Raw genomic sequence first — 27,589 nt, 5'->3', positions numbered from 1 at the left:
GAGAATGATAGTACCTACTTGTTAGCCGAAAAACATACCGATCGGTAGCAAATAACTCGCTTTGGCTCCTGGAACACCTGGCTTCGAGCATTATTAATCGCTTATCAGTGGTTTTTTCGAGGATTCGAAAGGTATCGAGGATTAAAGATTTTCTTTCTAGTGTAACACATTAATAATTATGTATTCACTTTTATTCAGATTAAACAGCAAATCGAGTACTAAAATAATAAAAATAAAAACAAAATAATCAAGCACTCGAGTCACGTGTCGCCTTCACGTGGGCCTCTCTAATTGGTTTCCTTTTGAGAGGAAAATGTGTGCCGCCGAAGTGAAAGAAGAACAGAAGCGAATACATTTTGCTGTAGCTCTCTTTTTGCGCTGTTCCCTTTGCTTTTTGCTTCTACTTCTACTTCTTATAAATATTAATTAAGTCAACTCTCACTCTTGGAGAGAGAGAGAGAGAGAGCGGGAGAGGGAGAGGTCGGTCTGGAGTGTCGCTTCTGGGACGGAGATTAGCCTCTGGCTTTGCTATCAGCCTCACACATGGCCTCCAGCTACGAGGGTCGCTGGAAAAGTCCACTATTTGGATTTTTCGCGCATTTCCCCAATTCGCAAGAGAACTTTTGTCTCTAAGCCCTGTCTTTTCCTCTCTTAATTGTGTTTATGCTTTAAGTGCTGCTGCTGCCCCCTAGGATATTTCTTACTCCTGCTGTCCAAGCATTTACTTCCCCGCACCCTTCCCATTACCCTCGTTCCCTTCCTCGTTTTCTTTGGTTTTTCATGCGCGTTGCGCGTCATAAAATATTGATGGCCATAAATAAAGAACCGCGTAGCTTTTAATGTGAACGCAGCGCAAACGTAAACAAAATGTAAGACGCACAGTGGCCTCAGAAATGTGCAAAAATTGATTGAAAAAAGTCGAAACTACGAAAGAGAGAGTGATAAAGATACAAGGCAAGGAAGTGAAGAAGAGACACCTTCTGTGATTGATCATAGTTCAGTATGTCTTCCAATCCTTCAATCCCTAATCCCTTCAATCATGTATGCTTTCCTATCACCCTCTTTTCAGGTATTATAGTGTCGCGGCACGTGTGCCTCGAGAGGAAAAAGAAACTCCCAGATCAGAGAACATATTGATATCTAGCTATATATCCATCTAAGATACATTTAAATGCTTCTATTCTGGTACTTTATGGCGATTTATATTTAATTATTTCAATTAGTCATATTTTAGGGAGCAAATTGTTTATTTTTTTATTTTTTGTATGATTATTATATTTATTTTCAGTTAATTTCACACACTTTATTTCACATGTATTATTCTTTATTGCGCATAAATTTTGGTTACTTTATGAAGCACATATTTTGTACACCTTCTATGACCTCCTTCTTCATCGGACCCATTTCAATCGCACCTTTCCCCACTATGCGCCTGCCGACTTCGCTTGCCCCAGGACGACGACTTTGCATCAAGTGGCAGTTGATTACAGAGCCGCGGACGATGGGGAGACGAAGTAGAGACGATGGGGACGACGGACGCAAACGATGCATCGCGTTAAACTGTTTGCGGTGGCCGGGCACCAACAAGAAGTCACAGATGAGGATGATGAAGAGGGACAGGGAGCGGGGGAGGGAGAGAACGCCGAGTGGAATGTTCGAATGGCCAGAGAGATGGAGTGCTGAGGAATTAAGTGTCAAAACGCAGCTAAATAAATAAAGGTATTAAGCGTAAATGGCCAAGAAAACCACTCTCGAAAGAGTTAACGATTCCGTTTGCATGGGACCTGCATTGGAATCGGTATTGATGGGTATTCTTGGACCTATTCTCCGATGGAGAGATACAAATGAGTTATTCAGATATCATTCCATATAATGGTATCCCATTTCTGTATCCCATTCCAAACTTAAAGCCAATTAATGGCTCAGGCTCTAAGCTAACAAATTAACTAAATATCAAATAAATCCGCTAATAATCCTGCGACTCCCCACCAATAAATTTCTCCTCTACCTGTGGCTCCTCTTTATGGAAATTCCACCACAAACCCTATACAAATTGCACCCCGAAAACCACGTAAACCCACAAAATAAATTGAAATGCCAAAATGGAAATTAATCAAAATAATAATAATAATATTAAATCTGCATAGAACCGCAAAAATACCCAAAAATATATGACTATGCAAAACAGTGCACTGTCTGTTTAGATGCCAAAAAATACTCTGAAACTGTTACTGGACCTGCGAAATATTTATCGTTTATCATTTCTGAACGATCACTGTGCATAATTTGTAAAATCCAGTAAAATATTTCAAGTGTGGTTTTCCAGTGAAATCAATTAACTAATTGTTTAAGCGGCTTACCCCAGTCCCAGCCCCCACTAAAAAAAAAACCATACGTCTGGGGGGCGTGGCCGTGCAAATAGGCAACAATAATAAATAACAATAACGATAATATTATTGCGAGGGAGTCGTGGTAGGTGGGAGGGCAGGAGGGTAGGAGGGAGTACTCCATGCATCGACAAGAGGAGCGTAACATAAGTGAGACACGCCTCATTAATTTGAATTCCCTGTTTGGGGGGGGGCTGTGGGTGGCGTTTGGTGTGTGGTGTGTGGTGTGGGGGGAGGGGCAGTCATTCCGTGGGGGAGTGCGAGTGTGCTTACATCGCATTAGTATGTGTAAGCATAACCCAAACACAAACACAAGCACAAGCACAGGGCGGGCTCTGCTCTCCTCGAAATATGAAAATCATCGCCCAGCCCCCCCGCCCTTTTGGCCACTAATCCAGCTCCTTTTGGCCAAGTGACTGACTGGCATATTGAACAAAATATCAAGGCAGAACCACAGACAGACAGTGGGAGAGAGGGTGGGGGAGGGGAGGGGAGGAAGGATGCATGGGATTGACTGGATGCGATGGATGAATGAAGGGTAAGAGCTGGGCGACAGGGTCATGCCATTGGGCGTACGTGCGTGTTAGACATAACTTCCCGTTACAACCGAACACCGAGAGAGAGAGAGTCGGGCGGCGAGAACACAATGTGAATTTCAAATATGGCAAATATATGTACATATGTATGTATACACCACAGACCTCCCCGCAGACAATGCCTGGGATCATCATCATCATCATTTTGGGCATGCACGAACACGCTAATACCTTGGGATACCGCATTTTGAAAATTAAGAGTAATGTGGATTTTTTCAAGGCTCAAAGTTTACTTTTCCTTGGAATAAATCATATAGAAAGAATATGTAGAATTTCGACTTGGGGATAGGAATTTTAATGAAGATTCTTTGATTTCCACTTAAAAATCTAATTAGATTATATGTATTTCCAAAGAAATGGCACTCTTATCAATTTTAAATATATTTTGCACCATTTCTTGATGTCCTAACCAGTGCTCTTGATTTTTTGATTTCCATGTTTCCAAGGAAATTAAACCTGAATTTCTATTGTGCCCATTCTTCCAGTGCAATCTGCCCGAGCCAACGAATACACCCTTCATCGTAATAGTACCATAATGGTGCAAAATTCCGCAAGAATGGACAACTCGTCAAAGCACCGAGGAATGACAATACAATCAACTGGACAAACGGACGCGACTGTAGCAGAGGACAGACGAGAGAGAGCGCAGTAGTGAGCGCAGCAGAGAGCGCAGCAGAGAGAGCAGCAGATATCCAGAAATGCATTGGCCGCTCCTCCAGCTGCTCCTTACTGTTAATGTTTATGTTTATGTTCTTCTTCTGTTCTCTTCTGTTCTGTTCTGCTCTGTTCCTCTCCGTTCAGTTCCTTTTGCTGCCTGACTGCTTGACTGCCTGCCTGTCATAGATGTCCGCATAATACTTATACACAGTTATGCGCCTGGTTAACCCGTGCTGCGTTGTGTCTGTCAACTTGTGCGAACGGGGGGGGGAGCCGGGCAGGGGCCGGGGCAGGGGGGCAGGCAGAGTGGTAAATATCGCACACAGTTTTGGTTTTTGGTTAAAATGCCGTCGCTACGTCTCGCTCTCTCCGAGTTGTCTGTCGGCATCGTCGTCTAGCAGCCGCGCTGCTGCGATATGTGTGTTGTGCCGGAAATGCCGTTAAATGAAATTGTTTTTGTCAAAATTAATGTGCACAACAATGCCGGAGAGACAAGCGGACGAGCGGACGAGCGGTGGACGGTGGACGGTGGACGGAGGACGAGACATAGTCATCATGAGGTTAAGTGTGTGGGTGTCTCTCTCTGTCGCTCTCTCTCTGTCGCTCTTTCTCTCTCTGTCTCTCCCTCTCTGACTCCGTTCGAGTGTGTGGCTGGATTTTTGATTCTCAATGCGATTTGCTACGGCTTTATGTGTGTCTGTGTGTCTGTATGTGTGTGGTCACGTACGTGACAGATTTTGATGAAATTTTCGTTTCGTTTCGTTTCAGTGGCGCCTTTCTTCTTCTTCTTCTGGATGCCAAATGTGCGTTTGGACTCGTTATAATTGCCTGAGCAAAAGACTTTCGGAGGGGGAGGATGGGGGGAATAGAGCTGTTAGACATTTACAGGGGAGTGGAGTGGGGGAGGGCTAAGCGGTTTAGCAAGTTTACTCCGAAGGAGAGGTCCGGTCCAAGCAAAAGCTCAATTAGGTGTGATATATAAAACTCAAGCTGATTTGATCTCTCTCTATTCCCAGGAGTGTTGGAAGGTAATCATTTTATTCTATGATTTTCATTGAATTGAGAGAATAAGATATCAATGCGAGGTCCTGCGGAAAAGTTATGAAAGTTATTTGAGGGAAAGAGTTTTCGCGGGAATTGATAGCTAAACGACTCTTCAGACCTGTGGTATCCCGCAGGAATCTGTTGTATTTAACAGCTAATTGAATTCTCTGCACTCCTAATCCACATGACCACAAGTAATGAGCCTGAGAGCCGAGCCGGAAGGAGCCCACCAGAGAGCAGGCAGTAGCACGGAGTGTACATAAAACAGTCCCAAAGAACCGAACTCCATCTCGACTGCATTTCATAAAGAACTCAATAAATGTGCGCCAGCGTGTGTGTGGCTATCCATTTATGACGGCATAAAGCCAAGCCAGTGCAAAGGTGAAACATGGAAACGCATTAGAGGCGGAGTTGTGTCCGTTAGCACGCGGAGAGGGGGAAAAAACATAAACAAAAACCAAAATGGGAAAATGGGAAGATTGTAAAAGGCCAACAGCAGCTGTAATGGGGCCCAAAGACCGCCGCACACACACAGGCAGCGAATGGAAAGCCCCTGATTCGGGATTGGAGATGGGAAAAACTGCACGTCACGGGCGAAGGGACACAACTGTACCTTAAAACGTAACGTCCTTGTCGAGGCCCTACTGTATCGACCAAATTTAAACAAAATCAATCCCATTAATCGAAGCTTACTCCTGACCAATGTTATGGCCAAATAAAGGGTACAACATTCGACACACCTTACCGGTCAGGGCCCGAGTGCTCCCATCTCTAATCTCTGCTGAACATATCCCTGTTTCTCCAGCCATTTCCTATCTATTCTCTCGCCTCTTGCTGTCGTCTGTCGCCTGAATCCGACATAAGTTTACACCAGGGAGACAGAGAAAGAGAAAGAGAGAGAAGAGAGAGAGAAACACAAAACAGGGAGGAAAAGAGAGAGCTAGAATTATGACACAAAGCCGCATAAATCTTGTTGAAGATAAAAAATAGCGAAAACAAGAAAGTCTCGGGGAAATGCAAACAGAAGCGGAAAGAGAGGCAGATAGAGACGGAGCACGGCAGGGGTGCAGCAGGTGAGCAGGTGAGCAGGTGGAGCTATAAGGTCAACAGTTAGGCCTATAACCATTTTTTCTGAGCCGTGTGTCAGTTGCAGGGACGAGGACTGCTGCCCCAAGCAATTTGAATACCTTTTCCCCTTCTGTTTTTGTTTTTTTGTCCGTTCTCTTCTGTTGCTTCATCGTTCCATTGAGTGATTTAATGGAGAACTTTTTTTTGATGGACGGCGCTGATGGATGTCCCTTAATGAAAGGATTCTTGGAAGCTAATTGAAATATTGATCGAAAGGTTTAGCCAAAGAAGGAATGGGCAGATGCGAAAGCGAAAGCAGATTATCAATGATTGGATTTGGTGTGGATAATTAAAACGAAAGGAAAGGCCCCCCATTAAGCCCCCCCCTACCTCTGAAATTCTTCCAATTCCGAGTAGATGCACAAAAGCGAGTGCCGGAGAATTAAAACAAAAAAACATGTCGTGTGCATGATTTTTTACAAATTGATTTTTCATTTTAAAAGGTTTTTCTTTGTATTTCCCCATCAGACGTTATTCCATATTAACCATATCCATTCAGCTCTGCAACAATATGGATAGGGAGGGGGCCTCCTTACCCTTCCCCCGCGGCTAATTGAAACGAGAGCCAAAAAGCCCAACTGTTTGTTTTTTCAGTTGCCAACAAAAACCGTGTCGGAAGCAGATGAGTGGAACTTTTTGCGAGTTGGCATCGATTTGACTGTTATTTAGTTTTGTGCAGCAGTCTGGATATTTGTTCGTCTCCACCCGAAAATGGTGGCAAACCGAGCAAAACTATAGAATACTTTGTGGCCGATCATAGTCCGTGTCCGGCATAAGTTCGTGTGTCCATTCACTCGAAACTTGGTGTGGCAGCAGACAGACACACGACCTGCATGCACCACACAAAAGTGCGTAGACCAGAGAGACCATTACCCATTTTCCCAGCTGTCTCCAGTCCCTGGCAGCCCATCGTAGTCCTCCTTGTATATACATACATAGACGGAGGCCATTCACAGTTCACACAGAGACAGACCAGAGACCCCTGTCTGCTGGTGAGGCTTCAGTTTGCTCGGGGGTCTGCTGCTTCCATGAAATTAGTATGACAAGTTGACCATGCTCCTGGCATCAGTTAAAACCACAACAAAAGCAAGACCAAAAGCAAACCAGAGCACACAGCACACAGTAGAGCAGACAGCATAACTGTGAAGCAATTATCAAAATGTCTAAAGTGCTGTTGAAGTACTGCACATACGTATACGTATACGTAATATCGCACATACGCAGCGTTGAGCCGGGCAAGTGGAGAAAGCCGAAATAAAATCCTGTTGATGTGCAGCTTACACCTCCCACCCCCCTCCCTACGTTTGAGGGGGGCTTTCAAAATGTGGCAACTTTTTTCATCTTTTTTTTTTCGGTTAGCCAATATTGAGTCGGTATTGGATTGCTTCGAACAGAACATCGAGTGGGCAAACAAGCAGGGGCAAACTTACTTGGCTCTGGATTTATTGATAGTTGGCTTCCCCCATCCCCCTGGCCCCCCTTCTGATTGGGCAAAGCTAATAGACTGTATAATGTCTGGACGGAAGGGAGGCGGACTCATATCTCATTTCATCTCCCTCCATGTCTGCTTCGTTTTGTCTATTTTACATTTTTAAATTTAAACAAACACAAAAATTCATTTATATTTCAGTCTCTGCTTCTGGCAGATGTTTTCGTTAAACGGAGGTCCAAAAGTGAGGGAATTTCTGATCCCAGATAAAATATCAATGGGAGAAGTGGAACTGCGAATGGGGCACTTCATTTTCCCCTCTTCTGGCCTGATGTTTGAATAGAAGCCTCCCTCCCCCCCCGCCCCCAGGTATATGTATGCACCTTTAATGGCTACAGTTCTGGCCCCGCCACTTCGGCGGAGCATCTCCGATTGCCGCTTCTCTCGCAACTGATTGCACTTTGCCTAAAACTGCTGCACTGCACTTGAACAAGGTGCTTTAATTGCCACGCCCCAGAGCAGCACCCCCCCAAAAGCCATCCACCCCATTAGCAAATACAACCAGCGACAACTATAATAATTATAATCCGTCCCATTCCCACTCCCACTCCCATTCCCAGTCCCCTTCCAACCTTCCCCGCTTATCCTGAATTCAGAGTGGACTTTGCCATCGTGCGGCGTAAATGGCAGGCAAACTTTGTTGCTGCTGCTGCTGTTGCGGGTCTAAATGAGTTGGGTCATATCTATACACAGCAATCATTCCCCTACATATGTACATACATATGTACTCCCATATGGGGTTTTGTATACCTAGCTAAATGTGCATTCGGAACTCCCTTTTTTTCCTCCCCGTCCCCGCCATTGTTTTTGCTGTCGCATGTGCCAAGTCTGTAAAGTGGCACTCTCTCTCTCTATCTCTCTCTGCCCCTCTCTCCAGTGGCACCTTCCCCCTCTGCCGATGAGCGCGCACACAATGGAGAACCAATGAAACTGAACTGAGAGCTGGGATCATCATCGAGCTACTTATTTGAAGGGTGGCCGCGACCGTGTAACTTTATCTCATCAAGGGATACCCATACACCATACACCAGAGACCATAGACCATAGAGAGTGCCTGTTGCTGTTTTTCGTATACATTCGGGGTGCCACTACAGTTCAGATTCCGAAAGGATAAATGTATTTATTGAGAGTCTCATGGATTCCATGGATCTGTTAGAACACAGATTTATAAAGCATTAATCAAGCAACTATTTACGGCAGTGCTGGCGCTCTCTCTCTTTCTCTCTCTCTCTGTGTTAAAGAGCGCTCTGCAGCCACCGCTTTGGCTCTGGCTCTGGCTATGATCTGCCAGCCAATGTGGTTCTAAGCTAATCTCTTCCTGCATTGGTGGCATGCCACACTCGTAATTCGTGAGCTTCTAGTTGCCAAAAGAGCTTGGCATCTCAATCACTAGGCGTGTACAACCCTTAACAGTTTTTGTAATATTTTAGTATTATTACTCTTTCAAATATATTAGTCTAAATTTCTCTGAATATTGGGGTACATTTTATTTTAAATTTTTTTAATTTAAATTTGGTTGATTTGTATGATTTATTTATTTATTATTTTATTCTTTCGAATTTAGTAATCGGGCTATATTTTCGGCTGTATTTTCATTATCATTATTTTTTATTTTTATTATTTTTTCTTTTTTTTAAATTTTTTTCTTTTTGAATGATCTATTCTATTAGTAGAATAGCTTTCTCTGCATTCGGGATATAAATAAATCGAGGGAATATTCTAATTCTCACTGTTTTCTGTTTTTGTGTTTGCTTTCTCCCCTTTCGTTATGTTTGGTAGTATTTTTTGTGAGTCTTGTTGTCCAGCAAAGTCCGTTCTGCCTCCTGCCTGCTTTGTCGTTGTGTCCGATGCTTCTGGTGTGTTTTTATTACAGCCATTTTTTATTATTATTTTTACGTACATACATACATATGTATGTATGTATGTGCGAGCAGTACGGGTGGTGTCTTTCCATATGAATATCCGTTCTGTGTCTCTATCCGTGTTTGTCTCTCAGTATTATTATTATTTCATTCAGTCTGCAATGTTTAGACCGTCTGTGCAACTTCCCCTATCTATGCCACAGACACCCCCACTGGCGCACGGGCGAAAGCAACACCATCCCGAAGGTATATTCAATATAAGGTAGTGGTAGTGGCAACCGCACTGAAACTGTTTTCGGATGCCTCACCTTCCATTGAATACACCCTGCCTTGTACTATTACTTCCTTCTTTTCCTCTGTCCCTTTTTTTTTGGCGACACTTTTCTCTAGATTATTCTCCTTTTTCTTTTGATTGTTCTTCTCGTACCTTCGCTGCTCTTCACTTCGATTCATTTCGATTTGTAGTTGATAGAAGACAGAGCAAAAGAGAGAGAGAGAGATAGAGAGAGACACACAGAGTTGATAGAGGGTAGAGGAGGAGCTCTCTCGACTATTTTATTTCATTTTACTTGTACTTTTTCTTTTCATTTGAGTTATTTGTGCCTTTTTTATGAGCCTCCTCCGACGACTGGTCTGCCTTTGTTACTGTATTTTGCTTCTTTCTTTTTTTTCCATGATTTTTGTGCCGCTGCCGAGATTTATTATTGTTTTCAGGCTACGTGTATATGCATATGTATGCGTCTCTGTGTGTTCGCTGGGTGAGGGAGGGGGGCTTTCGGCATGTAGCTAAAGCTTTTTGCAAATCCACAGTGGATTGGATTTTTGTCCGCCATCTCCGTCGCAGTCGCGGTCTCCGCCGCCGCCGCCGTCGCCGCCACCGTCGGCGTCATCATCGTCGTCTCTCGTGTAAGCTACTCGACTTTACGCTGCTGTCATTGTCGGCGGCGTCGTCGTCGAACAGCTGCCAGAGACGAGCATTCAGCTAGGTTTTTGTTTTTGTTGTCTTTGGCTTCGGGTGCGACTTAGTAAGTAGCTTTAAACGAAACAAAATACCGCCAAAGTGGAACACATCTATTTTTGTGAACTCTTATTGAATGGTTACAAAAATTGGCAACACTTAATTAGGGATAGTCATCCATCCACATTTATCCCCATTGCAAGAATATTTGAACATCGAAGCAGCTTCTTTATAGACCATACGTAATGTTTATTAGTTACACCCAGATTATAAAATTATGCCGTGTACTATAAGGAATGGATCAGGGAAGAAGAATGTTCTCATGTCTTCAGTAAATGTACAAGTAGAACTCTATATGCAATTTTCCCAATTCGGAAAATCATCATAGTATAAACATAGCAATATACTAGTTTATTTCTGGCTTCAGGTTTTTGAAAACTAGCTTTTCATTTAAGCTAAAACTTCGTTTAGATTTATTATTATTTTTAAAAATACCCTTCATTTTCGGTTTGATGGATTGTGGTAGTCAAAAAACTTTAAAAAAGTTTCTATAATATATACAGTATGTCAAGAAACTCTTTACACACTGAAATTAAATTAAATTTTTTGACTTTGGATAAGAAAATAATGGCCTTTGGTTCAAATTTATCAAATTTTTTTAATTCATAACCATTCAGGGATTAATTATAAAGTAGTTAGTGAAAAAAGAATAACAAAACTATAAATAGGTAACTTACAAAACAACAAAAACAATGATTACTCATTTTTGACACTGTCAAGAAAATGAGTATTAACTGAGTATTAATTTGTGCATCTACCTTGCTTCATATATTTTAAGTACTTTTCTTTATAACTTTAATTTTTGATTTATTATTAATTGAAATCTACCATTTATAGCCTTTTTTTGTTCGGCAGACCTCAGCACCGTTCACTAGCAGTCAGCATCGAGTGTGTTGCCCCCTCCTCTCTCTGTAACTCTCCTACTATCTCCTACTCCGTCTCTACTCTCTCTCCGCCGTGTGTGTGTGTGTGTGTGTGTGTGCCGCAACTTGGGCGCAGTTTAATGCACTCTACACTCCACTCAACACAGTTGGTTCGTTCTGTTTCGTTTCGACCGTCCTCCTGTCTCCTTCTCTTCTCCTCGGCCCCTGCATCCAACAAACATAGCCCGGCTTTTGTTAGCATATGTCAGTGTTTTTCCCTCTCTCTCTCTCTCTCGCTCTCTCTTTCTCTCTTTTCCACTCTGGTTCTCTTTGGTCTTTTATCATCCATCGTTTTGGCATTGTTGTTTTAAAGGATCTGCTCCCATTTGTTGCTAACATTTGCAAATAGTCAACTCATCAAGCCTTTAGCATCCGTCCTACCGCTACCGCTACCCCTCCCCCCCCCCCCCCCCCCTGCTCTGCTCTTCTGTTCCCTCGTGTCCTTTGTCGGGAAAGCTCAATGGGCTTTTCACTATCAAAAAGCTCAATTTCTGGGCTTGGCTTGGCCTTTGACTGTAACTGTAACTGTGTGCGGGCGGGCGGGCGAGCAGAGAAGGAAAGGGAATGGGATGGGATGGGAAGGGAAGGGAAGCGAAGAGCCTTTGTTGTCCACTTATGTGTTCCGAGCTCCGACTTCTAAATGGACTTGTTGATGGGCACTTTCAAGTTTTTTCCATACGAAAGTTAAGCCTGATAAATGAATGTAATGTTCAATATGCAGGCAGCTACATACCAAAAGAAATACAGATATTTTCCTTGGCATGCACTTCGGAATTCAACTTTAATAAGGATCAAACTGGTTGACATTTTTGTCTTGAAATTTCAGAAGCTAGTCTTTTCGGAGTCTCCCATATTTCTGGTAATTTGGTGAGCTTTAGAGATCGAATGATTTAAATTCAAATTTGCAGACATTTCAGACTGTTGAAGACCAGTTCCAGTCCAGTTGTCATAGCATTCCCAAAGTTCATTTGGAGTATCGAAAACAAACTTAAAACCTTTCAAAAGCTAAAACCTAAATCAATAGATTAATAGATAGATTATAGCTTCTATCTACAGATTAGAACAATATTTATTTGTATTAAAATTCCCATTACGCAAGATGGCCGTCTTCTGTTGCTCTCCTTACTCTTGGGGTCACAGAAATAAATCAAATTATTGTTCCACAACTGTCTCTACATTTTTGCTTTCCTTTTCTTTTTGCTTTTTCTTTCGTTTAAATCGATTAATTAGAACCACTAATCGCAATCCTGTGTAAGCCCGGCCAAATCCGATTACATCAGAAAGTGTTCCGCCACTCGATTAAATAGATCGGATCCCCCAATCTCCATCGACGGGGGAACCCGCCCCAACAGAAATCCACGTACAGATGTACATATATTGTACACATTTGTTTGCACTCACTTGGAATTCGATTTCGATTTCCCCTCGAAAAAGTAGGCGATAGGGCAAAATGCTCTCAACTCACCTGCAAAGAGAAAAGGAAGAGAGAGAGAGAGGGCGAATAAATATTAGTTGACATATGTATGCACGGGTATTGTGTATGTTTGTGTAAATAAAATTAATTAAAGCAGCTCGACTCGAGAGCGATAAATAGACAAGCAACAATTTGCAATCCAAATGTAAGCCAATCGCTCTGTCAGCGGTGGGAGGAGAGTGGGAGAATGAGCGGGAGAGGCCGCAACGAAAGCGAGCGACAAAGCGAATGACTGCAAATCAAAGAAACACTCAATACACAGTGGGGGTATGGGTTATTAGGGCTATTCGAATATTATCAAACTTATTCATATTTATGGGCAGAAATAGTTGTTGGTGGTATTTTTTAAAGCAAAAATAATGAATATAATCTCTAATATAAAACCCTAAGTAATTTCCTTGACCCCGACTTAACACCCAATTAAAGATTCTATTTTGATTGCTATTTAGCCAATAAAATGTTTATAAATTGAAAACATATTAGTTTCCTAATTATTTGACCGCCACTGTGCATACAAAACCGCCAAAGAGCGAGAAAAAATAACAGATGCTGACGCAAAGGCAAATAATAATAATAAAAAAAGAAAACACAATCAAATAAAATAAAACAAAAACACACAAAGCAGAGAATCGGCGTGAGTGCAAACACAAATGCCGACAGCAACAGCAACAGTCGCCAGCGTCAAAGCAAATGAAGCAAGAAAGCAGAAGAGCGAGAGAGAAGCAACAAGGCGAAAACGTACACGAAACGACAGCGATCGGAGAGGGGTTGCTCGCTCTCACTCGCTCTCTCGCCCGCTCTGTGTATTTCGCACACTCTCTGTGTTGTTGTTGCCCCTATTGATTGTCAAATGAGTTTGACGCGAGTTGTCAACTTTTCTTTTCTTCTTTGCTTCGTTTTGTCTTTCGTTCTTGTTGTAGTTGTTGCCGTGTTTCGCTTTGCAATTGATTCTTGATTACGTATACGCCGCATATGACGTCGCCTGGAAGAAGTGCACACTGTACACTGTTACAGTGCCTGCCAGCTATGACAAATTTCAAGCAGAGAGGCGGCAACACTCCACTGTATCCCTTTGCCAGGGAAGGAAGTGCCCTCTTGTGTACCTTTGAAACGAAATTTGTACCCTCCCTAGGGCTTTCCCTGTACTCTGTGGTTTCCCCCGAGGATTGCCATTTGTCGATAATCAACAAAAATAAATATTGGCAAAACGCTTAAAAACTACACCACAAGTAAGGCTAATTTAAGCACTTAAAAATGCGGGTGGGGTGTTCCCCTAGCTGAAAATTCTCGAGTTTTGGATGTAGATATGTATCGTCATTTCGACGATGTGTTTCCGTTTGCGTGTCAATTGCCAGGACACGTGCCCACAATTGCGGTTCATTGGCCCCCGGCGTGGACGAGACATGAAACAGTTGATAATAAAAAACAGAAAAACCACCAGACCACAGGGAATACGGCTCTATGTTACAGAGAGTTGAGGGAGTAATGACACTTGGGGACATCACAAAGGGAGAGAGGAGGGAGACAGAGGGGGAGAGTAATCAAATTTGAATAATTATTTAAAACACTTTTTGACACGAAGTCAAGATTGAGCAGGTTTTAGCCTTGAAAAAGGCTTTTAGTAAAATTATCGATCCGTAACTGAACTATTAAAACCTCTTTTGAAAACAAATCAATATATGCGGCACTCTAGTCATGGCCCAATTAATCAATGGCAATAAATCGAATGCCCCTCCCACCGAAGCGACTCCTCACAGCGGCCTAATGGGGGGATTAACCCCCGCAAAGTATGCGCCGCGCACAGTGACCCATTCTTGGTATTCCCCGATCCCACATCCACATCCACACTGAGCGGCAATTACTTAAACAAAGCGGACAATACCAGAGGAGGAACCAGCACACCACCCAAAGGGTAGCCACACATCGCAATGCTCATTGGCCATGCTAATGGGCAAAGTGGAGGCGCCGAAAAAAATTCCGAGGGAAAAACCATAGGAAAATTGTCACACGAATACTCCCCGGCAGCGCCATGGACCACATTGGACACAAGGACACACGCTGGACATGGTGTCGGAGGGCGGGGGCTGTGGTTAACACGAAGGCGTGGCTGTTGTGTGGGCGGGTTAATGACTGCCACGCTGTGTGATGCCACGATGGCAGCTTGCAGTCCGGCAGTCCAGCAGGCCTGCTCCTGCTCCTCCTGTCCACTAACGGGACCCCCCGGCTAAGTTTCCGCCAGGCTCCACCGACTTGACCAGGCAACAACAAAAAAAAACAAAGAATTTTGCGTGTCGCGTTTTTCATGGCCAGCATATGGACAACAAGGGCAGTGCATACCCATAAACACAGAGGGAACGTGTCTGTTTTGGTGTTGTGTGTGTTGTGTCCTCGCCAACGTGTTGCACGAAATGCCAGGGTCTCACCCACACCGCCTACACTTACCCCGAAGCCGTCATATCCCATTGCTTGATGCTTTAATTGCCCTGCAGGGTACTTGGGGGTCTCCACTGGCGCAATTCTGAACAGACCTTGGCTCAATTTGAGTAAAGCACTGGCAAATGAATTGGTTTAAATGGTTCTTGCAAGAGTATCTGACAATTATTTCTGGCCGGCAGAGAGATATCCCCTCTTTAAGGGCAGTTCTGATCGAATGCCGCGAGAGAGTCATCGTTGGGCCGTGACAAATAGCGAAATGATAATCTCCATTCCTCCACACTTCTCTGTTGATCAAACTCAAGGTGTGTGCTAAATGGTACAGTGTGGAACACAGCTGAAGTATTCAAGTAATTCTATTATTCTTCTTTGATATGAAATAGAAAGGAATTGCTACCAACCGAGGATTTTTCGTTATGTATGAGAAACGTAGTAAAACACAGAATTGATCAAATGATTCGTTGCATTAGAATCGAGTATAAGATCGAGTTCATTATTTGATCACTTTTTGTAATTTTCCGCCTCATGAACGTGGCTTATTTGCATTTATCCTTGTAAAAAGGCAACAGTCTTTTCTGATGTGCCATTAATACACGTAGAATAGGCAGAGATTATACACAAATTGGCGTGCTTCCTCCGTGTCATTCTACTTTTGAAACGCACTGTTGCCAGCACGCGCCTTCACTGCTGCTGTCTCGCTCTCTCGCTCGTGCGCCTGTTCGTTCACGTTCTGCTGCTCTCTTCGACTAACGTTCATCTGTTCATTGCATACACTCAAGCACAGACACACACACACACACACAAGCACAGACAAGGCGTTCGATTCACGCGCGCATCGAACTAATTTTCAAGGACAGATTCACTCGCCCGTCGTCGTCGTTGTTGTTTTGGTTGTTGTTTTTGTTGATTTGCATAATTCTATGGAGACACTGACCGCGCATCTAAGCAGGGGCTTGGGGAGGGGTCACCGGAATAAGTAAATAATATTTTTTGTTTTTGCTTAGCTGTTTTGTACTCATTTTTATTGGATTTCTTTTGCAGTGTTTATGCAATCTGCTTTTGCCTTTCTCTGTTGATAATAATATCTTTTATTTATTTGTTCCAATTTCCTTTTTGCATATGTCTTTCTTAAAATTTAGGGAATGGATTTGGATTTGATTTTCATTTATGTATTTATTTTGTTTCTATTTTCCTTTTTTGCTCTGCCAACGTCGCTGCGCTGCGCTTGGCTGCATTTTAATTAGCGCCTCTCCTTCACTCCTTCCTCTCCCCCCTCCCCCCCCACTCTTTCTCCGTCTCTCTGCCACTGGCTTTTTGTTGTTTAATGCACTTAATATATTGTAAAATATAATTTATTAGCTCGGCATTTGTAATTAGCTGCCAAATGAGTAATATAAATCGTGCATGCAGCGAGCCAGTGCCAGTGTCCATGTCTGTGGGGGTTTGTGGCTGGGGCTGGGGCGGGGGCTGGGGTTGGCCAGTGGGGCATTAAGGGGTTAATAACCATGAAAGGTTTGTCAGCAGCACAGAAGGCGACTGCCCCCGCCCACTAAATGGATCATTCAAGGAAATAATGATAATTTCATTTCAAAATTGAAATATGCATTTAATACATGGTTAGGTATTTGGGGGTTAGGGTTAGGGTTAGGACCAAAATCAATATTAGTTAATCCGCTTAAAATATGGCTTAGGAAAACAGAACAAAATGCCAAGCCTTTGTTTTAGACCCTAAAATATAGACTGGAACTACTGTACCACAAATAAAAACGAATTTAAAAGCGTATTTATGCGGTAGTTGCTGTTCTATCTATTGCGGTTGCTTTTACCCAAAAACCAAGGTCTATTGTTAATTTTATTGAATCTTAAAAAGTTTTTTAAACGATGCGATAAGCTTCTCTCAATTTAAACATATACTTTCTTCAACTTTAATATTTTATTGCGGTTGCTTTTACCCAAAGACCAGTAACAAAAACAAACCTCAATTGTTAATTTGATTAAATTTTAAATATTTTTTAGTGACGCGATAAGCTTCCCCAAACTTCAACATGTATTTTCTTCAACTTTAATAATTTATTTATTTATTTGCTGATTAAATCAAATTTTTTTTTGCCATATCAAAGCATATTAAATACAAATTTCATGAATCAATAAAGGCATTTAAAGGCTTTGGGACAGCTTTTGGTGTTTCTGTTGCTGTTTTTTGTGGGTGTAAATATTTTCCATAGTTAACTGATAGGCAGATATTGTATGTATTTATATATTTGCCATAAAAAAGCAATGATAAATGAATTATGGTTTCGAAAGCCAAACCGAGCAGCGGTATTCATAATTGTTGGCCAAAAGTCAATAAGCCAAGCAGAGGGAGGGCGAGAGAGAGAGAGAGAGAGAGGGAGACAGGGAGAGCCAGTGATGGAGCGAGAGAGGTAGAGAAATTCCAAAGGCCATTAACAGCAAGCAAACAAGCAAACAAAAATAGCAACAAAAAAACAAGAAAAAACAAATAGCAATAGCCATAAACAAAGCTGAAAAAAGAGTAAATGAAAACATTGTGGATATGTACGAGTATATGAAAAACTGGCCAGTGAAAACGAGAAGAGAAGGCCGACGCTCTTGATACCCTGCAAAATGTCGTGCTTTCGTCATAGGCCATATCTATCTCGGAGGCAAAACCAAAGGTTTGTCGAAACTGAAGGAATATGCATGGGATACCCACAAAGAGGGTATTCCAAAAAGCAAAGAGAGGCAAAAAAAACCTAGAAACAGCAAACAATAAAATTATTAGTGTTAATTTTGCTGTACTCCGAATCCGTGTGAGAATACAGGGGGAAGAGGGAGAGGAGAGGAGGGGAGGGGAGAGCGGGGTGTGGAGTGTGTGCGAGTGCCGCGGCACGCGATGTCATTAGAAATAATAATAAATAATAAAATAATGAATGGAGCGAAATTGTTGTTATGCTCTCGTATTTAGGAGTCATTTTCATCGAGCTCTCCAATCGCAATTCGCGTGCTGTTTTCTGTCTAGTGATATCTTTGTTTATGTTGGAAAAAAAGATAAGTACTTCTGAATCTCGTTAGAATCTAGGGGAGAGTTCTTACTGATTGAAACGAAGCATAGAATGGAAATATTCATTCAAAAGAGTAAGTCAATTCCGTTTCCCACAAAGTATTGCGTGATAATTTGACATCGAATCCCATTCAAGATTCCTGGCAAGGCGTTCCTCCTGATGGCTTCTTCTATTAATTTGGATATTGGATGAACTAGTTTGATAACGATATAATTTAGTGGAAAGTATGTTTATTGAATGTCTTGATGTTGTTTAATGGCTAAAACCTATAGCCAAATGTGGGCGGAATATCAATTAACGATTTTCGTGTTGAATTATACGATTTTAAGAGGCAGGTGGAAGAAGCACTCCCTTCAGGAGGTTAATTCTTAACTTTCGATATTGAGCCGAAGATGGCCGAATGGCGATATCCGAAGACGGAAACAGCTGTTCCCGTTCGGCAATCCTTATGATTCAGTGCTGCGAGCGATGGATTCTTTGTATGGAGAGAGGTATAGAGAGATAGACATATGGAAAGATATTTTTTTCATTCGTAATTTCCTGCCTTGCTATACAAATCGTTACTCGATAGGACCTCCTACTGATCGGCATCCTAATAACCTTATTCCGTATACCTCCCCCGGAGACGAGCCCGAAAAACGTTAAAAACTTCTAAACTTTGTTTTCCTTGGCACATGCTGTGCCCCCACAACGCCCCCTCTGGATGCCACCCTGCCTGCCGCTGTTATCCACTCAAATAAAATAGTAATTTTGGGAGCAAAGAGAAGGAGAGAACCAAAGCGAAGGAGAGAGCGAACCACCCAGCAAAAACGAGAGAAAAAAAGAAAATTAATTTGCAATGCAAATTACTTTTAATAAATTTTATAACATTTTTTTTCTTTTCTTCTTTCCACTAGCAAAAGCGGGGGGTGGGGGATGTGGGTGTGGGTGTGGGGCAGCTGTTGCTCACTTTTTCCAGCGAGAGGAAGGCGTGGGGCGGGTGGGGCTTGGACGGGGAGGAGTAGGTGTCTCTCAATGCTCTCCAGACAGACGGCGGGCGGGCGCAAAATTAAGCGTCGCAACGGCATTTTATGAAGTGGAGAAGAGACTGGGGCAGGGGCAGGGGTAGGGGTAGGGGGAGGCTGGCAGCACATCTGGGGACGGACGGAGTGCAACAGAGAGAACGGAGGAATGGACAACAGGAACAACCGATGACAGGGTGGATAATTTATGCCAGGGGTGGAACACCGAGGGGTCTGTCTCTTCTGTCTGTCGTTCGTTGGAAGCATTTAATGAAACGAACGAGAAAAAGAAAAAATCACCAGAAAAACTCCCAGACATTTGTTGGCCAACTTCGGAATAACAGGAAACTTTGCTTTAGCGCAAAAAAATAAAACCCCCCCATATAATGCAAAATAATTCCGATATGGGAAAGTTCTCGAACGACGAGGGTCGCGGGGGGTCGGGGGGTCGAGGGGCTTTGTTGCCTTGGCTTAATTGAAGTTCGCATAAGTTCAATATTTCCATCCATTTTTGGATATAAACTTATAAACATATAAATATAAATTAACGTTAAATCACAAATCATTTCAGATGAAAGTGGTCGTGAATGTTTCAAATTATTTTTCATTTCAATCGTTTCCACACATTAAACACGGAATTGAAAAACGTATTCCCATTTCGAATGAGTGCCGCTAAAATGTTGTATGACGCCAAGAGGAAAATTGAAAAACAAATACCAAAAATCAAGCAAAAACAAATACAATATTATAATCATCGTCATACGAGAGAGAGAGAGAGAGAGAGAGAGAGAGTCCGTGATGGATGGATGGACAAGCAGATGGAGGGAGACAGACAGACAGACAGACAGACAGACGCTTCTGGCTGCCGGCTGACTGTTGACTGGAATGACATTCAGTCAAAACAAATTTTACTTTTATTTTATTTTATTTTATTTTATTTTCCTTTTGACAACATGCGGTGCAAGTTGTGGGGGTGCGAGGGGGCTGTACAGGTGTCTGCGACAGGTGGAGCACTACTCACGGAATGGCGAATGTGTGTCCCTGGCCCCAGGCCCCCCGCCCCCCCTCTGGGCGGATGACAAAAATATGGAAGAATAAAAAAGAATGAAACAATGTATAAACACACCAGGAGACGGGAGGGGGCCAAATGGGAGAAGAGCAAATGAATATTGATGCCGTTTATACAGTGCTTAGCCATAATTATAACGAGGGGGAACGTTGTGAGTTGCTGCGGACACCGCAACTCTACGGTTATACCCGATACTAAGTCAGTATGGCTCTCCTCCGGCAGACGCCGCTAATATTAAACGACACGACAAAGAGTGCGTGCGAGAGAGACAGAAAATCAGTCTGAGCGTGACGTCGGGCGCTGCGTAGCCACTGCAAATTGATTTGTTCCTTTTGGCTATAAAAATGATCTGATCTGATCCAGATTCAGCAATCTAATAGATATGGTCATTATCTATGATTCTGCGTTTTTAGTTTTCTCAAATCTGCAATATTGTGGATGCAACAGATTTTCGTCCTTTGTGGGGGCGGATGGGGGTGGGGCGAAATTCTGAGATATACGTTTTATAGTGACATCTTAAAGGAGTGTGTGTACCAAATTTGGTTACTCTAGCCTTAATAGTCTCTGAGATTTGTGGTTGCCTCAGATTTTCGTCCTTTGCGGGGGCGGAAGGGGGTGTGGCGAAATTTGGACAGGAAACGGTCAAGGTCCGATATCACAGGAGTGTGGATACCAAATTTGGTTGCTCTGGCTTTTATAGGTTCTGAGATCCTTGAACTCATATTTTGCAATTGGCAAAACCGACCATGAAACCTGTGTGTTAGAGTGAGACAGAGCGAGAAAGAGTGAAATTGTTTTCGTGATTCTGGCTGTAATAATTATACGATCTGGTTCAGATTTTGCACTCTAGAAGATATAGTCATCTTCTACGATTCTGCGTTTTTAGTTTTCTCGTATCGTCGAAATTGTGGATGCCACAGATTTTCGCCTTTTGTGGGGGCGGAAGTGGGCGGGGCAAAGTTTTGAAATATTTTTGGAGCAGTGACATATTACAGAAGTCTGGATCCAAAACATCGTTGCTCTAGCTCTTATAGTCTTTGAGCATTAGGCGCTGAAGGGGACGGACAGACGGACGGACGGACAGACGGACAGACGGACAGACGGACAGACAGACATGGCTCAATCGACTCGGCTATTGATGCTGATCAAGAATATATATACTTTATGGGGTCGGAAACGATTCCTTCTGGACGTTACACACATCCACTTTTACCACAAATCTAATATACCCCAATACTCATTTTGAGTATCGGGTATAAAAACAGTTCTTAGGGCAGCGGGGGGGCAGGCTTGGCAGCGAAAGTCGAGCTGGGTATCATGCACACGACATGTATCTCGTTTTTTGCAGTTCTCGGTGATTCTCCTTTGGCAGCCTTCGCTTGTGCGTCTCTTAGGACAGCAAGGACATGTCTTAGTATCCTCCGAAGGCACTTAAATAATTCCCTGCATAAATTTCCCATAGGCGAATGGACACATTCGTTCCGATAGGGATTTGTATGCTTAAAGTGAATCGCATTGGAATCACTATTAATCCCTAATAAATGTGAATGGAAATCTCTGAAATCTGTATACGAAATATTTGACTCTTCTTTTGAAGATTTATCTTCGATTTTAGATATCAAAAACTACCCATGCCTTACAGTCATGTACCGTACTTTCATTGCGTGCCGCGAAACAAACAATACAAGTTGTTTTCTATTGGTTTTCTCTTCTCTTTTGGTTTTTTTGTCCGACTTTACATTTACATTTTAGATGGTAGATGGTAAAAGGCGGCGGGTGTTTTGTCTATATCAAAATTTTCAGTTTAGACTTTCCTGTGGGACAAATTGCATATGAGTGGTGTCTGTGGGGGGCTCCTACTCCTCCCCCCCAGCACACACACATACCCGATATTCCCCGCCTCTTTGGCCCTCTGGCCTTTTGGCAAAACGTAAATTGAAGTGTTTCCATTCTGTGGCGATTGCACATGGAAATTGTTTTGGGTTATTTTTATGTTTGTTATGTATTTGTAATTTAGTTTTTATTGATAGCCGCCCTCTGGCACCTCCGACTCCTGCCCCCCTTTGCCTATCCTGCTGCTGATTCGTTGATTTTTCATGCGGTTTGTTGTTGCACCTCTCCATACGTGCACTTCGACTCGAAATTGAGTGAGAAATCACTTTGCAAACTCTGTTTTTAGATCTCTCTCTATTTATTTTGTAATTTAATTTATTTTCTTTGTTTTCAAGGGTATCCCAAGTGTCGATTAGCCCGATTAGTCCACTAAACGGCTTCAATCGGTGATTTCAGGCTTGGAAAGTTGGATTGGATTTTCATAGTTGTTTTGTTTTGCACAGAAATTTAATTAAAATTCCATATCCTGTTTTTAGGCGGATTGTTTTCCTTTTGCAATTCGAATTGAAATATTGTTTCAAGAGCTGAATCATTTGATTTGGTTAAAGATTGGTAATCCGATAGGGGAACAATTATAACATGATAATTCTGGAGCACATCTCAATCACTGCAAACATTTTATTGGGCAAACTTAAAGATCTGCTGAACACTGACATACAAGAAGAACGCTACACTCTGGTCCGAGTACCGATCAGTCTCGGTCGCGTTCTTGGATTCGCGGGTCCGAGCACACCCGAGCCACTCGCGGCGTGTATTATGTTTTTGCATTCTCGGCGCCTCCCTCCTGCAGTCGCGGGGCTGACCCAACGCTGTTCCACAGTTCAAATTTCACTGGAATTCGCTGTGAAAAACTTCCGATAAACGAATGGACACATACTAGGTTAGGTTTTCACAGATTGCGCTTCATATTAGATTCTTTATTTATTCTATTGTTTCTCTTGTGGAGTTCCAATTAATGCTGGACCTAGTTGGAACAGTTTCCAGCACTTGAAAAGTCAACTGTCTGCGGAGTCTGTGGAGTTTTGACCAAACAGAAAGAGAGGCGGAAGAACGAGTTGTCACCAGCACACACACACACACACTCCTTCTCCAAGCTCCAAGCTCCAAGCTCCATGCTCCATTCCGTTCCCTGTCAACGGCGTTTGCCGTTTTTGTCTTCTTCTTTTTTTGCTGGTCTTTCACATTATTTCATTTTGTTTTTGGGCCAGGCCTATTCAAAGAGTGAGTCAGTCGGTCGATGGAGCAGCAGCAAGTGGGTTTGGGTTTGGGTTTGGGGATGGCTATGGCTATGGGAGGATGATGATGGGCTGGTCTGGGGGCTCCTCCATTACCATAAAAAATAAAATATGCATACAAACAAATTTATTTCTCTATGGAGTGTGGCGGCGAAGGCAGTGAAACTTATTTAGGTTGTTAGATGAACGACCGCAAGACGTCAGCGGCGGGAGGTGGAGTGTCGGCTCATTCCCCCTCCCATCTGCTTATGGGGGATTCCCCGCTACCCCACTACCGACCATCATCATCGTCGTCGTCGTATGGCTCTGTTTTGACTGTTGCGTTTGGTTAAACAGAAAAAAGAAAATCAACGAAAGGGAAAGAACACATTTACAGTGGAGCCTTCTACAAGTGTCCAAATGACACGAGTCCTCTGTTTCAATGCCACTGTTCCCACGTCCCACGATGTTGATTAGGTGTAAATAATTTCCCATAAGCGACAGGCACTTGCGTTTCGCATGACACGAACAGAGACTCGTTTCGCACGAGTGATTCGGGATTGTTTCTGTCATCAAATCACAAAATGTGCCTGATCCCTGACTTGACTGGTGACTTTTTGTAATTATGGATTTTGTATCTATATTCTTCTCGTTCTGTTGATGTTCAAGGCCTTAAATTGAGTAGCTATAATACTTCTGAACAACCTCAAGTGGCTCCAAATATGTATTGATCCTTAATGATCCTTAATTGACACTATCAAGGGGATTATTATAACAAATATTAATAGGCCTTTTGGCACTTAAAACATGCATCGTTTTTAGAAGATTCTCGTACTTTTGGGCTTTCAGAGGTGGCATTTTCTGTCTTCTATATTTCACACAATATTCAGGTGCCAGTCTCTACTACGTACAACATACATACATAGATTATATCTCAGGAAAGGATAAGTACTACGATGATGTACTCTTCCTAAGGATAGATGTACTGCCCATTTGGGTCTATAAAATACAGATTCGTGTATTTTCTTTGTCCACATTCGACCCAAAACTTGCACTCTAATGAATTTACAAAAAATGGCCCAATTCGAAATACTTTTATTACACACAACAAAGAGTCCTGATTGCTTTTTGCTTATCAAAAGGGTTTCTGTTTTCGGAATTGAGACTATTTTCCATTAGAGAAGTTCGACTGTACTCCCTACAACATAATCAACAACAACAAGTTGTGTCGCACAACAATCAGTCACTCGTGAAAAAGTTTTTCTCTCCCATTCTCTTCCTGTATCGCTATCTGTGCCCCGTGTGCCCCTCTCCCAAAGAGAGAACCGTCTCTGTCTCTCCGTCCGTCTGTCTCTCCGTCCGTCCGTCTCTCCGTCTGGCTGGCTGGCTAACCGCGGCGGCATTTGGCGCTTTTGTATGTCACACATTTTGCACCGCACTCCCTGCCCCCGGCTATGCAACAAAATGTTGTTGCCCCACGCGTTGTTGCCTCTCGCCGTGATAAGAGCAACGGAAGTGCAACAACAGCAACAACAACAGCGAAAACTCTGTTTTTATATATGAAAAGTGTTAGAAAAAAAGGAGGAAGAAAAAACCCGAAGGTGTAAAATGGAAAGCAGAAATGAGACAAGCGCGAAAAATAACGAGAAAACCAAAGCGGCGGAAGGAAAAATCTTGATTCTAGTTTCTTTTCACGGGGAAATTTTTTATAGAATTTTAGAGAGGGAGAACAGAGAGGGAACAAATGGAAGGAGGGTAAAGGTCAGTAAATGTAAATGCGATTAAGTAATTAAACGCTTATGACTGAATAGACCGAGAATGAATGAATGGAATACCCCAGTGAATGAATAAAGTGAATGAAATCAACCAAAGAATGAAGGAAAAGCAAGCTTCCGATGTCGAAGCATCAGATACCCTTAAAGATACAACGCTCTTAATGGGGGATACAGGATCAAGAGGCCTTGTTGAAAAGTGGAAAGACTTTAGGATCAATCTTCGAAATCGGAGAAACTTCATTTCTATAAAGAATAAACTATCAATCTGGAGTGCTTTTGGCAACTAAATCATATTGGTTCCATTCTGTCGACGAACATCCACAAAAATAAGGGCCAAAGGCCTTTCCCACTTAGGGAAAGTGCCTGTAATAGATGTTATCGAGAATATATCCACAAACTTGATGCCTTTTTTACTGCCAAAACTAAAATACACTCCACACTGTTCCTATAATTATTCCTATATTATTTGGAATACAAGTGGAGTCCTCTCTGAGCGAGGCTCTCTCCTCGAAATGACAGGAGTAACGGCCGGCAAAGAAGGCGAGACCGAAGCACCGAAGGGAAACGTACTCGGAGAATAATTTCTTAATGATTATGATGCCCCATAAAAATATGTATGTATATTTATTTGCATACTCAATAATCGTTTATACTCAATACTCGAGTGATGTTAACTTGAGAATTGAATTGCCATCGCAAAGAATGGTATTTTCAACTTTTATTGAGTTTTATTAACCATTAAACCCGGGCGTAGGACAGCCAATCTATAGATATTACTAGTCATTAAAATATACAATTATGTGGCCGGCCCATGCCTCCCCAAAAAAACCCCAGTGTGTATTTGATTTTATTTATTATTCAGGGAAAATACCAAGTAAACATATCATATCAATCGATTCAGCAAACCGCAAACTGTTTTCTTTCTTTCCATTTGGGGTTTTCCCCATGATTTGACATTTTCCCCACATTTGGGGTGGGGGGACGCGCAGCTGTGGAATGCTCTCGACTCTGACCGTTGACCCCATTAATCCGACCCATCCATCCCACCATCCATCCATGCGGCGGCCACTTATCCCCACAAAAGTGGCCCCAAACTTATTTCCAATATTCGCGCAGGGGGCGACTGACTGACTGACTGACTGACTGACAGAAAGAAACAAATGAAATGATTCATGAAACATTTGGCCAAAGGAAGAAAAGCTTAAAAAAATGAGAGAGACCCAACGATTGTTGCTGCTGCTTATGGTTATTGTTATTGTTATTATTGTTGCTGCTGCTGCTGTTGTTGTTGTTTATTGATACATGGAATCCACACACACACAATATGGTTTGTTGTTGTGCAACGTTGTACAAATTAAAAGCAATTTACAAGCAAATACTCGTAAAAGCCAAGAAGTCGAAGTCGCAGCAGAGCAGAGCAGAGCAGGGCGGAGCGGGGCAGAGGAAAATGTGTCAACGAAACGAATGAACGATATTTTTTCCGGAATTTTTTTCGCCCAGGTGACAAAAAATTACTCTCTCTCTCTTTCTCTGTCTCTCTTGCCCCCGCTCGCATGTCGCTGTCTCTCTGTCTCTGTCTTGCATTCTGTGGCATTTTCCCTTCTCTGTTGATTGTTGAGGGAATTTCCTCAACAGAACAAATTATTTATTTATTTTTATTTTCTTTTCCACTGACAACAAACAAACAGCGAAACATCGAAAGAAGAAAAGCCAAGGGAAAGGAGGGAAAACCGCGCGGAAAATGTTTACACTTGATATATCGACATCGTTGCAGGATATTTTCAGATATTTTCAGATATATATGTACTATATAGGCACCCCTATATTTATATATGTGCACTTCTGCAATGTCTGCAATTTTAACCCATTAAACCATAGCCAAAGCACGCCCTTAACCCATGCTCTCAGACTTGAAGGTGGGCAGGATTTTTATCTTTTATAGTAGTCCAAAGTCTACAAGTCTAGTCTACAATTTTAATCAATTTTTGGTATTTCTATTATTTTTAGTTTTCTGGTATTTTCCGGGAAAATACATACGAAAAAAGTTAACTATGAATTGGGGAATTTTCTAAGAAAATTCATTCGCAGTTTTATAGAAATTTTGCAATTTTGTTATATTTTCTGTTCCGGGAATTCTTCGATTGTTGTTTTTTGGTAATTAATGGTAATCTTCTATGGAGACAAATCATTTATTAAGTCAGTTGAAAATTCTCTGCGAATAGACATTTCATTTGAGGGATAACAATAACCCTTTTTAATAGCCGTCATTCTTCATGTTCATTATCCTTCCGGTCCTGGACACGGACTCATCCGGAAGGCTCATTTCAGTTGCACGGCGAGTGGCGTGTGGCGTGGGGGAAAACTTTAAAGTAGCGAACACTCTTTGCCCCGAAAACACACAGAAAAGCGAATCTCTCTCGCAGTCAGCCCCCAAAAATAGACGGCCTACATTTCAGGCCATACCTCAGCTGCCGGCTTTCTCCCCTCCTCTAGGAGCCCTCCCCCTGCCGCACCTCTTTTAACCCATTTCGAAAAATACAAAAATATCTTTAGCGAAAAGTTCA

At 42.4% G+C, this 27,589-nt stretch overlaps 1 protein-coding gene across 4 annotated transcripts in view; it reads right to left on the bottom strand.

Annotated features, from left to right (window-relative positions):
- The window catches only part of lilli (AF4/FMR2 family member lilliputian), a 98,684-nt gene that overhangs the window by 24,303 nt on the left and 46,792 nt on the right, over positions 1–27,589 (bottom strand). The gene's annotated exons all lie outside the window — the stretch shown is intronic.

This window comes from Drosophila pseudoobscura, chromosome 4, assembly GCF_009870125.1.
Source record: "Drosophila pseudoobscura strain MV-25-SWS-2005 chromosome 4, UCI_Dpse_MV25, whole genome shotgun sequence".
Lineage (NCBI taxonomy): Eukaryota > Metazoa > Arthropoda > Insecta > Diptera > Drosophilidae > Drosophila > Drosophila pseudoobscura.
This window is presented reverse-complemented; position numbering and strand designations above follow the sequence as displayed.